We start from the raw sequence: 12232 nt of genomic DNA, 5'->3' as shown, positions 1-12232 counted from the left end.
AGGGAGAGGAGGAACAGCCAACAGGGAGTGGAAGTGTGGCTCTGGAGGTTGTGGAGGAGGCTGGGGAAGGGCAGAGGCTGGCTGGGCAGTCAGAGGAGGACACAGGCCCATCCCCTCTCCATCCTAGGGCATGCAGGGAGGAGAGGATAATGGAGAGCCATGGTCTATTTGGGAGGAGAGGGCCTTGATCCTCTTCATGGGCTGCAGCTGTGACAACTGAGTAAGAGGACGGACCTGCGTACTGGAAAACACTGGAAACAAGGTGTGGAAATATCTCTAGTTTATGGTTCCTTTCTGATTTTGGCGTCCTTCCAAGTATGTGTTCTGTTATCTGTGGATGTCCTCCAGCCCTTATCTTGCCTGGTTTGTGTTGCTTTTACCCTCCTTCTTGTAACTGTTTGTGTGGGAGTTTTTTGTCTTCCATCAAGGATATTCAGAGCTTGGAAGTGAAGCAAAATGGAAAATTACCAGAAAAAGTATTCTTACAATTAGCAGAAGTTCTCAAGCTTTGCTTAATACAACATTGTGCAAACCACAAAGTTACTGAACCAAAGAACTAGACATGTTCCAATAAACAAGGGTGGGTATGGAAAATAACAGATGGTGTAAGATAAGAACAAATGACTAATTAGACCTACTTCTCTTTTCTGTCGTACATAGGTTATGGTATAGCTTGATAAAGAAACGCCCCGGGCTAGGCTGGGGCTGTGAGCTGTATAAAAATAACTTCAGGAAGAGCCGGGGGTTCAGAATTTGCCATGCTAATGCTCTGAACCTTTTGCGCAAATAAACCTGTATTCTCCTACCCTTCGTGGTCTTGTGTCCTGATCTGGAAACAGAATCTGCTGCAACAGAAGCAAAGCGAAGGAATAAAAGGGGCTTCACCTGTTTTCTGTGACTGTGTTTGTTTTGTATCCCACCCTGGGTCATCACACCTTCTAAGGCAGCGGCCACCAATTTTTGGGGCACCAGGGACTGGTTCCATGGAGAGAGGTTTTTCTGCAGACTGGAGGAGTTTCATGCGATGCCTGCATCCTGAAGATGGGGCTTCACTTTGTGAAGTTTGTGCATCCTGGTTTTTGGCATGCCACAGACAGGGACTCCTGTTCTAAGCCTTTTCCTCCAGTCATCTTCTTGAGGTGATGTCCAAAATGTTGTCATTTGAATGTGACCATCTCCCAGAGAAGGCATGTCAAATCACAATCCTGCCTGGTATCTGTAAGGAAGATGAAGATGGTGTCCACAGTCCATCACAAACAGACACTCAAAGCCCTGCATCATAAGCCCTCCATCCCACTCAAGCCAGCTCGACTTCTTTTGACCTCTCTTGGAAATGCCTCTGCAAACCTGCCACATGAATTCCATCTTCGGTTGGCTTCCTGTTGCCCTTTGGTTGAACTGCTGCCCTTGGAAGATGCTAAGCCCTCATGTATTCCTGGCTTCCTGTCCCTGCGTTCTGTCTGTCTGTCTGTCTGGTTTCTGCTGTTCCAAAACAACAACAGCCTGAGATGCCAGCCCAGCAACCCTGATGGAGTGAATTGAGTGCGCCGACTCGATAATCATACACAGCGGTACAGATGAATCTGTAAAAGCTGCTTCCATGTCTGCCCTCATGCAATGAATAGGCTCCTTGTGGCTTCCCCTGTGCTCAGCCAAACAACAAAGCCTTTGCCAGGGTAGATTAATAAGCAAACCGTCGAGCCTTCAGAAAGGAAAGGAAAGGAAATGTGGGCAGGAGGTGGGTCGTTGCTCTGTTTTTAATTTCTCTGCAGCAATTTTAGAGGCCCCAGGCTACCTAACCGAGCAGGGGGCTTAGTCGCAGAAAAGGATTCTGGAGGCATGGCTGTCATTCTGGAGCAAAGAGGCTTTCAGCCCTTAAGCCAGCACTTCCTGCTCTCCAGAGGCCTCCTCATAATAAATGGTTTAACTACGAGTTATCCATGGGGTTCTTTTCCTTTTGCAAAAGGGTTTCTGGATGGAGAGTTATTTGGTATTTTCTTATTCAGCTTGGTTTTTCTTGTCAGCAACAAGTGATGGGAATGAGGATAGGAAATCACGGGAGGTTTCCATGTGTCGAGAAATACACCACCCTGACATTCAATGACCGAGGCTGAGCATTTGCACAAGGAAAGCTTTGATCGGGACACCTTGGAAGGAGATGCTTCAGAGAAGATTGAGGAGCTTTTGGATTCTGGGAAGATGAACTCCACAACTACCACTTCCTCACAAGAGGAAACAGCAGACCTCTTGGGTGAGTTTGAATTCCTCCTTCCAGCTGAAGCTTAATCCTTAAAAATGTTAATATGTTTGCAACCAATTTGGGGAGATGACTTTCTCCCCCGCCCCCAATTTAATCAATTACCTTTTTAGTTGGGGGAAAACAGGGGAGGGGGCAATGTCCATTTGCTATTTGATGGGTTAGGATAAAAGCTCAGATCCAAATGCTATTAAAAATCCAATCAAAGCTGCAGAGAAATGTTCCGGCTGGGATTATACTATATTCTTAAACCTGGATCCAGTTCCAAATGCTGTGGCTATCCAAGAATTTTACCCAGCAAGGAAGTCTACATACGTACCATCCCCAACTGTCCAAATTAAGAATCTTTAGGGAAAATCAAGAGGGAGCAGATCTGTATTCTAGGAGAGATCCCACAGTGTGTTAATTATCTACCTCTTTTCTGCAATTCCAGCACACACAAACAATTTGCTACTGTAGCTCAAAAGCCTTTGTTTACATTGGCACAGTTTACAAAAATTTATTGTGGTTTAGAGCAGGGATCGCCAACCTTTTGGACCTCGGGAACCACCAAACTCATAATTTTAAATCCCATGGACCACTAATATGAATTTTGACTGACAGTGGCTGCAGGAAAATTCCTCACCCCCATTTTCCTACCGATCGATCATTCTTTATTTAGGATCACAGGATACCGTCTCCAGCTCCATTCTCAGGGGGAGAGAGAGAGACTTTTGGCTTCATGCAAGGAAAGCAGCAGAAGCCGCAGAAGTCTTTCTCCCACCAAACTCTGCCAGAAATGAGTCTTTGTGAGACTTGTCATGCTGGCGCAGCCTCTTGGAGCAGGAGGCCTTGCAGGGTCCCAAAGACTCATTTCTAGGGGAGAGAAAAAAAGACTTTTGCTGCTTTCCTTGTGTGCAGTCAAAAGCAGGAGAGGAAAGAAGTGGAAAGAAGCAGTCTGGTGGCCAAGCGAGGTGCATGGGGCAAGTTCCCCCCTCCCCCCTTTCCCCCCTCCCCTCACTACCTCATGTTGCTCACAATGCAAGTGTTGTAAGCCTTGTGTTCCCGCGGGCCATATGGGCGGTGCAGCTTTGTATTCCCATGCATCCTGGATTCACTGTTTTAGGGGGTGCTTTGGGGGTGACATTTCTCTACAGACCACCAAAATTTTCTTGTGGACCACCAGTGGTCTCCAGCCCACTGGTTGGCAACCACTAGGTTAGAGGGTGCTTTTACTACAGTACCAAGGCTCCACTGCTGGTTGCCTGAAATCTGGCAGTTCAAATCCCACCAGGCTCAAGGTTGACTCAGCCTTCCTTCCTTCCGAGGTGGGTAAAATAAGGACCCTGATTGTTGGGGGCAAGAGGCTGACCCTGTAAACTGCTTAGAGAAGGCTGTAAAGCACTGTAAAGCAGTATATAAGTCTATGGGCTATTGCTAGTGCTACCCAGAAGAACGACTTAAACTCAGGCTTGGAGCCTTGAGATGCTTCAGCCAGTAGCTGCTGGATGTGAACTAGTTGAACGAGTGGATCTACTCTGAAGTTGTGTCAAGGGTTATGACCTTTTTTGTTATTCTGCTTCTCTATATTTTAAATTGTAGCATTGCTCTCATACCAAGCTTTTAATCAGTTGACTGAAATATCTCATTTTTTTACTCAATCGCCAAACCAAGATCAATATTTACCAAACTTCTTGTGTTTTGTGAATGCTTCTTTCCCTAACTTGTTTCTTCTGCCTTCATCCAGGATGACACATTAAAGGGAAAAAAAAAAACCTTTTTCTGGATGTGGCTGGCTACTAATGTGGCCTTTCTGGATGAATTTCCCCGTGCCATCCACCACCACCCTTACGGAGCAGCTGAAGTTTGAATGTCCCTATTCAGCAGGCAGCTGTGTATATTTTCTGATTTAATTCAAGAGAGAAGAGCAAAGGCTTTTCAACATTACTTAATGGCACTGGGAGGCATTTGATTTCAGACATAAATGAAAACGTGTTTCTTTGGGGTATGTTCACCCATGCAAAAATGCATTAATTTTTCAGGAACAACCTAGATTTGGAGTAGAAAAAAACATGCTTACTTCCTAAATGGATTTTTGACATCTTCATTTGCTCTACCTAAAACCTACAGAGATAGGCAGCTAATTAAGAATGCTGAGACATTCCTTCAGAATCAAACTTTGTGAAGAGGATAACACATTTTACAATAATATAACATCCTTCCAAAAGATTTTGGCACCAGCACCGGCAAGGAGATCTGAATGAGTGTCAAAACCAGGTGGGAAGGCCTCAATTTTGAGCATTTAACAATCTCAGGTGTAGCTGAGATGTAGCTCTTAGACAAATCCAAAGCGTCGGGCAGACTAAAACAAGTATGTCCCTCAATGAGTAAACTGATCTGCAGTCAGACTGATCATTTACTTAGGTATCAGGTAATTTTATCAGCTTCATGACATGATTTTTTAAAAAAGGCCTTACTTAGCATCCCCATTTTGCATGGGTGGATCCCAAATAAGACAGAATTATATTATCTTTGTACAATATACGCATTTCTATGCACAGTTTATAAACGGAGAGAACTGAGATTACATTGAGGGCCCAGATTGTTGGGGAAAATAAACTGACTCTGTAAACCGCTTAGTGAGGGCTGCAAAGCACTACAAAGCGGTATATTAAGTCTAAGTGCTACTGCTATTATCATTTCACGGATCACTGTCTCAGTTTTCATGTCAGCTTAAGATGTATAAAATTAAGAATGGTCGGTAAAATTCATATGTTCCAACTTTGGTGCATAGAAAAGAAAGTTGCCGTCTTAAGGCGAGATCCTACAATCAGTTTTCTCATTTTGAAAGTGGCAGAAGAGAGTTAAGAAACATCTGAAGATATTCACTGCACTAAAGTTTAAATCGAATCCATCCATTTCATTTTATTTTCATCCTGGTGCTATGATCTGTTTTCTACCTGTTTTTTGGACCGTAGGCCCTAATAGCACTCAAAGGACCAGCACAGCTTCATCTGCTCCTCCATTTATATACATATATAAGAGCCATGGTGGTTAGAGTGCAGTACTGCAGGCTACTTCTGCTGATCACCAGCTGCCTGCAATTTGGCAGTTCAAATCTCACCAGGCTCAAGGTTAATTCAGCCTTCCACCCTTCTTTTTTTTTTTTGAAATAATTTTTTTTATTTTTTAATAACAAGATAAACATAAACATACATAACAAAATAAACATAAACATACCACAAAAAACATAAAAAGATCCTTCTTCATGAATTTACATACAGTGCATCGATTGGTTTACCACTTTTTTTTGTGCATCCATTTCCTAGTCACTAGTATAATTATATTACATAATAGCTCATATTATCAATCAATAATTGTATAACCTAATATCATCACTAAAAAAAAAATCATTTATAATTTTGTTAATTCATATTTTAACGAGATAACTATAGTTTGCTTAATTTATTTTGCAATAAATCATAAGATCATACCAAATCTACCTTAATAATGTTTTATAAAGATAATATTAAGAAAAAAAAATTTTTTTTTTAATGCTAAATCTGAATATTCTATCATTATGTTTTATAGCCTTCCACCCTTCTGACGTGGGTAAAATGAGGACCCAGATTGTTGGGGGCAAGAGGCTGACTCTGTAAACCACTTAGACACGGCTGTAAAGCACCACAGAGTGGTAGATAAGTCTAAGTGCTGTTGCTCTTACTCTATAAATAGAAGACTAAATGTTGGTTTGACATGAAGAATCCACCTGTTTCTGTGAAATCTTTGACAAGTATGAAATGTTAGGAGTAGCAAAGAAAAGCAGGAAAAGGATCCTAAAACTCAAATTACACCTGCACAGAAGAGGCACGTTTGAATCCTGAGGTGTAATTGCAATAGAAAAGAAAAGAAAGGAAATGTGTGAAAATGGAAGTGTTTTTATGGTTGATTAGAGAAATAAGTACATATTACGTGGAAACATTTTTTCCAGGACAGTATTCTTTGGTTATAATGGAAGGTTAGATTATTTACCCCCCTGGAATCCAGCAACTGGAAAGACACCGGAGGATATTATAGCTATTTAAAAATGCAAATAACCAGGTTTGAGTTTGGAGATATCAAGGCTCATTAATAAGGGACTGGATAATCCAAGAACATTTGAATATGAGAAAACCTGTGGAGGAAACAGATGAATTTAGGGCTTGGAGATTTACAGGGTGAGGGAATAGGACCCAAACTTATGAAATACAGCTCTGAAAGAGGAGAGGGGAAAAGGAGTCTGGTGAACACAGTTAAGGGATGCAAATATTGTGGAGGAAAACGCACAAGTCAAACACCATCCATCAGCAGGGAAACACAGATATACTAGAATGAACACATACTGCAACTGCAAAGTAGCTCTGAATGGGAAGATGGGAAGGCTTGGGATTTACTTAAGATGGTTTTGGAAACCCATCCGTATATGTGATCAGTACAGTAGCTGAAAACGCTAATTAAGTAGGATTTGGAACCAAGAACAATCAGAGTTAACCATAACACGTACACATGCAAAGCTCTTAAATGGAGCATCCTAAAGAACCTATTTCTGCTCCTCACTCGTTTTTGTTTGGCCCGTTGAACTGGATGAAGAACCTATAGTTGTTGGATGACATCTACCACGGCTTTTCAGAGCTATCATGCACTGACCATAGTACCTTTAGCCAGCAAATCATGTCAACTACACCATAGATCCAATCGGGCACAACCACAATTTGGTGGTGCTATCAGTTCATTCTGAGCAGATTCAGAAAATTGAGTGGGACTTCCTGCACCCTATGAAACACCAAAGAGTTTGCTGCCGTTAAGTATCACCAGCGGAAAGTGGAAGGCAGACCTCATAGCATCAAGCTGACCAGATCATGGCAGGATCAGATGCCTTGATTTGTGGAATTCAGGAATCTCTTTCCAAAGTCTGCATATATATGTACTCAGTCTCTGCCCGGGGGTGGGCGGGGTGTTCAGCCTCCACCTTCTCATGTGACATCCAATAGAGGCAGCCAAACTGGGTCATAAATATCCTAGGAGAAACACCAAATAAATAGGCCATAGCTGGCTCCATAAGTTGGAATGAACAGGCCTGCAGTCTTCCCATTTTCACTTATTTGCTGTGGATAATAGGGCAGGGTTTGAACTCTGCTCTCAAAGGCTCTTAGCACTGTAAAGTTTAATGATGAATGTTGTATGGAGGCTAGATTGTGGTTTAAAAACTAGATGTAAAAAGAAAAGCTTGCCCCAAACTTAATTGACTCAGTAAATCATTGCAGCTCAATGATTAAAAAGCATTAGCCAAGAACATCAGAAAGGCAAGAGAAAGGAGTCATAGGGGCTGCCAGGATGCATCAGAAAGGACGAAGAATTGGTTTTAATTAGCTATGCAAATTACACATCCAGAAATTCAGACTATTGAAAGTTAAAAGTGAGAATCAAGATGTCATTCCGTAATTATGGAATAATTATGTCAGGTGACTTTTCATGTTGCAGTAGAGGTAATAGTAATAACCAAAGAATATCTGATCAAGAAATATCACCTAGAGGCAAGAAAGATCCAGGAAGCACTGGAAATCACAAAGCAGTCAGTAACAGCCATGACCAAGAAAATCAGCAGATACAAATTTCAAATTGCACACCACAGGCAGAGTGTCCAATTTCTGTTGAATCAAGAACTTTTCTACCAATCCATCAGTGGAGAGACCACAATGAACTAGCCAACGTAGCAGTAATGTTTTATGAACTCACATTTAGGATTCAGTGGGTTGTGTGAACAAATGTGAAGCTTAACATAGCATGTGTCTCATAAAAAGTCTTCTTTGTATCTAAGGATAGATATTTGGTTGACAGCTTATATTTGTGAAGAAACCGATTCAAAGAATTTTCAGGGTTTCAGGTTTGAGACAAACGCCAGAGAAGAGCTGCCCTCTGATGTCCGTTTCATTTGGATCTTAGTCAGCCCTTCCTTGGCAATTGAGCCAGGGAGATGTTAGTTTCTTCACAAATATAAGCAGGACAAAATATTCAACGAATATACAAACCATCAAGCCAAACCTTTCCCTATAGAGTTATGATTTCTCCCAAGAATTTTCAATAGATACATTTTTTTTTTACTGCTTATCTAACACTACTGAAAAGGAATTGAGGAATCCACACCACAGGGCTTAGTTTGATGAGCTATAAGTCAGGGTTCTTATATTAAGGAAAATATTGGAGCTGTCAAAAAGAATTAATGCTGTGTCTGCAGGATCATGTAAAGAAAAAAACTTAACAGGCCTAAAGAGAAAGAGGCCATCTATTTCCACATAAGCTAGTATGAATACGATGCGTGAAGTGTTTGACGCAGCCAGAATACCAGACATGCTTGCTGGTTCTGATACGGCAAGAAAATATTGCTTCCCCTTTGGAATTCAGTATGTAAGGAGCTCGATATCTTTTTGGCAGTTTTTAGTCAGCGATATTGCACAAAGATTAATTTGAAGGGTTCTATGGCTTCTCCTCTCTGAACAAGAGGCCTCCTGAGAAGATGGCAACATCATGGCGGACACCCTCCAATATCTTTGATCCTTCTCTGAGTCAGTGTGTGGCGGGATCAGGGAAGCAATTGCTTAGCAACAAGGCGGAGACCAGCAGATGGTGGGAGACGCAGGGAGTGTGAGACAGAAAGAGAGAGACACACAACACAGGTTGTGGCTACTCTGCTTCCCCCTCCTCCCTTTTCCCACATTTATCTGAAAAAGAAAATGTTGCTTCTGAGAAGGCCAAAACTTCAGCTGGCAACTTTGATTGTTCTCTTTGATTATTTTTTCCCCCAATCTATAGATTTTTCAAAAAGTAATTAGGCAAAAGGAAACTGGAGACCAATGTTACATAATCTTTCCCCGAAGCTCAGTTCGAGTGATATCCATCCAATCCATCTGGTAGGAAATAATCCTGGCCAGGGCTGGGATTCTACCAGTTTGCACCTACAGAAACTGCCTCTCCGTTAACCCTTATTACATTCTTGGCAGGACCAGACTTCCTGTCTCAGGAACGTCTCTGGAGTGTTTTTCCCCTCCTTTGCTGGTACTTTGCTTGTGTGGAGTGACCAAGTTACAATGGCACTGAAAAAAGTGACTTATGACTGTTTTTCACACTTATGACTATTGCAGTATCCCCACAGTCATGAGAGGCCAGGCGAGGAGATGTATGCCTCAATGTGAGGGATGTTGAATTGGCCACACCCAGCCAGTCACATGACCACCAAGCCAGGTCCACCCAGTCACATGACCACCAAGCCATGCCCACCACCCAAGCTGTGCCCACAGAACCGGTTGTTAAAAAATTTGAATCCCACCCCTGATCCTGGCCCCAAATACACTGTCCCCGCTGCTGTTTCTCAGCCTGTCTCTACAACAGTGGTGCTTTGCTACTGGTTCAGATCGGTTCAACTGGACCGGTAGAAGAAAAAAAAAGGCCTTGATCAGCTGAGAGCATTAAAGACCGAAAAGTGCACGGGGGTGGGAGGTGGGAAAGTCACTCCTAGCTTTTTATTTCTTCACCCTCTCAGCTGATTGGCTTGTTCTTCATCCTCTTTGTTGATTGGCTTGTTAGGGGTACGCGCACTAGGGGTAAAAAAAAACTTCTTTGGTCTGTCAAGCACTGTCAAGTAAAAAAAAAAAAACTTCTTTGGTCTTTTTAGTTGCCAGCAGAAAGGGAAGGGGGAAAGTAATGCATTCCTCAAATGCTTCAGATAATTGCTAGGCAGCCAAAGCTGTTGGCGCACAAGATTATTACTGTAGAGCATGATTGATGACTCTTGGCTATGGATGTGTCCCATTGGAGAATATACATCCAGGGGGTGGGGGGAAGACCAGGGCCAAGGGGGAAATGAACGAAGTATCTTAGTGTTGGCTGCACCCAGGTAACACCGACATGGTCACTCCTAATAAAGAGGTTTTTTTTTACTCTGAGATGCAGCTAGAGACTTATGATTTGAATGGGGGTGGATTTGTCGGAGCCCTGACATGTGCGATCACCCATCGAACCGGTAGAGACTAAGGAAGGATCCCACTACTGCTGTACAACCTCTGTTCTGGCTGGCTGGAGGATTCCTGATGTTCTGCTCTCAAGGGTGCAGGTCATTTTAAATGAATTGGCTGGTCAAGACCCTCTGGTTTGCTGCCCTACAGCTTTCTAAAGGTCACCAGCCAGCAGAGAACTCACTGCAAATCACAGACTGGGCCATTAGAGGGCTAGAACATTTGGTCTGCAAAATATTCCAGATGCCAGTCAGAGCCCATGAGGCTATTCATTCAATTGTGCCTGATTTTTGGCAGTCTCCTGGATTTTAGATTAGGTATTTTGTCTTGGACGCTTACGGAATCAGATGTATACTCTTCTCAAGGAACAAAGGGTGCATTCATTCACATTTTTTTTCGAGCCACGGTTGTCTGGATTTACACAACATGCTGAGCTATAAACTACAACCAACAAGTGTGCAACCGGCTACATTTGCTCAGTGTGCTAGACAGAACACGTTTTATGATGGCTTCAAGTGATGCACTGATCGCTGTTGTGCTTAATGTAAATTCAGTTGTATTCCCGGGACTGAATTCTTACTCTAAAAGAAACCACAGTAGCCTTTTGCAAATTGTGAAAAACCATGAAGATTGCTGTAGACATGTAGCATTTTTGAAAAGGAAAATACCTGCAAGGGAAAAAAAACCAACCATTAGCTTTTGAGCCTTTAAAAAGGACTGCAATTTTTTCCCAAACCAAACCTATGTATCAGAGAACCTCTGCAGTGCCTGGATTTTTGTAAACAACTCGTGACACTTCTCAGGAACAATGTCAAAATGCATCTTGTGTCATTGTGACAGACCTTTTGCAGATAGCTGCCAGGACCCAGGCAATGCCAAAATCTCAGCTTGACCACAAGATCCAGTTGTCCATTCTCTGATTTTAAGGACAGCCTGCCATCTAGTGGGAGATTGAAGTATCAGAATACTTGCCAGTGGCTAAGATTTGCTTATTGGTTGTTGTTTTTTAATAAATATTTTTATTGTATTTTTTTCTTTTTACAAAACTCAATCATCTTTGACAGTACATATGGTTCTCCTTAATAATAAATAGTAGTAAATACAATTAATAATATACAAATAAGCAAATAAACAAAATGCTATATATATTCTACTACATATGGTATTATTATGTTAATGCTAATATGATTTAATGTATATATAAATGTGTATACAATTCTAATTCTAATTATTCTATATATAAATATATAACCATAAATATATAAATAGATACAGTATAAATATATGTAAATATAAGTATAAATATATCAAACCTCATTTCAAAAACCATAAGTACAAATTTGTTAAATAATTCCTGCTATGGTCTATATTTCTCACTTGTTGGTTTTATACTCTCCAGATTCTTGTCACAAATGTCGACAAGGAACCAAAACAAGGTGGAGAAGAATTAGTGTATTTTGGGCACTTTACCTAATTTGAAACTTTCTTTGCAAAGCAAAAGGGTTGATTCTCCTCTCTTCGTTTATAGTGGTAATTTTGGACACTATATTTTAGATCTCTTGCAAGATCAGGCATTCCTGTCTTTTTAAAGCATTTCTGGGCCATTCTACACTTATGTTATCAGAAGCAAGTTTCGCAAAGGAAATCTGCATGACCAAACAAGCCTTAAAAACAAAAGCCTTAAGAGATACCTGCCAGCCTTCCAAGATACACAGAGAGATTTTGGAGGCACGTTTTCTGCCTGAAAAGATGTGTCTCGAAAGACAATGGGAGTTCTGTCAAAACTTCTTCTCAGACACTACGACCATGTCTTCATTTACAGTGTGCTTCCAAACAGCCCCATTTTCTGAATGGTTTATGCATTGCATCACAACTCAAACAGCTACCACTCAGATTATTCACTGTCCTTTGATCTCTTGGGACCAAGTTATACATTTGGCCTTCAGTT

General features: G+C 41.6%; 1 long non-coding RNA gene across 2 annotated transcripts; it reads left to right on the top strand.

Annotated features, from left to right (window-relative positions):
* The first annotated feature begins 748 nt into the window (after window positions 1-748).
* On the top strand, window positions 749-6889 carry LOC148125754 (uncharacterized). Of its 2 annotated transcripts, none has more exons than XR_015743409.1 (3): window positions 749-1738; window positions 2025-2251; window positions 3984-5733. It is a non-coding gene; the product is annotated as an uncharacterized LOC148125754 (long non-coding RNA). The 2 variants fall into 2 exon arrangements; XR_015743410.1 differs by lacking the exon at window positions 3984-5733 and adding an exon at window positions 5828-6889 and having other exon boundaries at window positions 766-1738.
* The last annotated feature ends 5343 nt before the right edge of the window (window positions 6890-12232 follow it).

This window comes from Pseudonaja textilis, chromosome 4 (assembly GCF_049901715.1).
Source record: "Pseudonaja textilis isolate UNSWEBS1 chromosome 4, rPseTex1.2, whole genome shotgun sequence".
Lineage (NCBI taxonomy): Eukaryota > Metazoa > Chordata > Lepidosauria > Squamata > Elapidae > Pseudonaja > Pseudonaja textilis.
This window is presented reverse-complemented; position numbering and strand designations above follow the sequence as displayed.